The following is a 1566-nucleotide window of genomic DNA, read 5'->3' on the forward strand; positions in this document are numbered from 1 at the left end:
TCAGTGGGAAAAGATCCACGAGTCCAGCTGATCACCGAGCGCTACGATGCCTGCTGGACCATGGCAGTAAGTGCCATGTCCGATCTTTGCTTAATCATTTCCAGGGACGGTAGCTCCACCACCTCCCTGGGCAGCCCATTACAATGTCTAATCATGTTTTCTGTGAAGAAATTCTTCCTAATGTCTAACCTAAGCCTCCCCTGGCACAGCTTAAGACTGTATCCTTTTCTCCCATCGCTGGTTGCCTGGCAGAAGAGACCAACCCCCACCTGGCTACAGTCTGCTTACAGGTGGTTGGAGAGAGGGATAAAACCCCCTGAACCTCCTTTCCTCCAGGCTGAGCATCCCCCAGCTCCCTCAGCCGCTCCTTAAAGGACTTGTGCTCCAAACCCTTCACCAGCTCCATTGCCTTCTCTGGACTCTGTCCACCACCTCAATGCCTTGTAGTGAAGGCCCCCAGAAGTGGGCTCGATTCAGAAGAGACAGGATTTGAGGAGTGGGCTCCCCAGGGCTGAGTACAGGGGGACAATCACTGCCCTGGTCCTGCTGCTCACACAATTCCTGATATGGGCCAGGATGTCACTGGTGGTGATGCCTGGCCCTGGCCCTCATCCTGTCTCTGGGTCTGGTTCTGGTCTCAGTCCTGGAAAAGGACATGTCAAATAGCTTGTGCAGGAAAGCAGGGAAGCAAGAGGTAGGGTATTAGAGTGCCAAGAGGAATATTTCCATGTACATTGATGTGAGAGGTACTTTCTCCTGTCCTCAGTGTTACACAGATCCAGACAGTTTGTGTTCTGTGTGATGAACTTCGTCAGAAAAAGCAAATAAACAGACTGCCAGTTTTCCCCAAAGAGGAGATGAAAGGAGAAAGATAAAAGCTCTGCTGTGTTACCACAGTAACAAGTTTCTGACATATTCTGGTTCATGCTCCAGTCTGACAAGAGCTGGGTTTGAAACAACTGGCTGAAAATGCCATGGGGGCTTATGGGGATGAGAGGAGGGGAGATACAGGACTTCAAAAGCTGTTCTAAACTTACAGATGTCACTTCCATTCAGAGCAGTTCACTTTGTGTGTGTTTTTCAGGTTATGCCATTGGCCTTTTAAGAGAAACAGCTTCCTTACTACTCCAGTGCCAGGTTCATGACAGTGCTGTCCGTATCCTCAGCCACGCTGACCACTCAGATCCTCTTGCACTGGAGCACTGCTGTTTGCACTCATGAGATGCCAGGTCATTCCCTCTCTGATCCCTTCTTGCATCTCCCATTCCTCCATGTGACAGTGATGGTTCCAGACAGCATGGGACTGCCAGCTTTTTGTAACTGCTGATACAGTTTTATCTGAAGGAGGCATCTTGATATCAGTTGTGTATTAGGGTGGTTGTGTGCTGAGCCATCCCAGAGCTGTGTTCTCCGCAGCATGACTCCCTGCAGGACTTCTCCCATGGGTTTCTCCTCTCTATCTTCTACTGGACGGAACTAAGCAGTTCTCAGCTGCCTGCTGGTTTCAGATAGTGTCATGCTGTGGGTAAATCTCGAGCCCCATGTGTTCCTTTCATCTGTGCCTCA

Source organism: Agelaius phoeniceus, chromosome 2, assembly GCF_051311805.1.
Source record: "Agelaius phoeniceus isolate bAgePho1 chromosome 2, bAgePho1.hap1, whole genome shotgun sequence".
Taxonomy (NCBI): Eukaryota; Metazoa; Chordata; class Aves; order Passeriformes; family Icteridae; genus Agelaius; species Agelaius phoeniceus.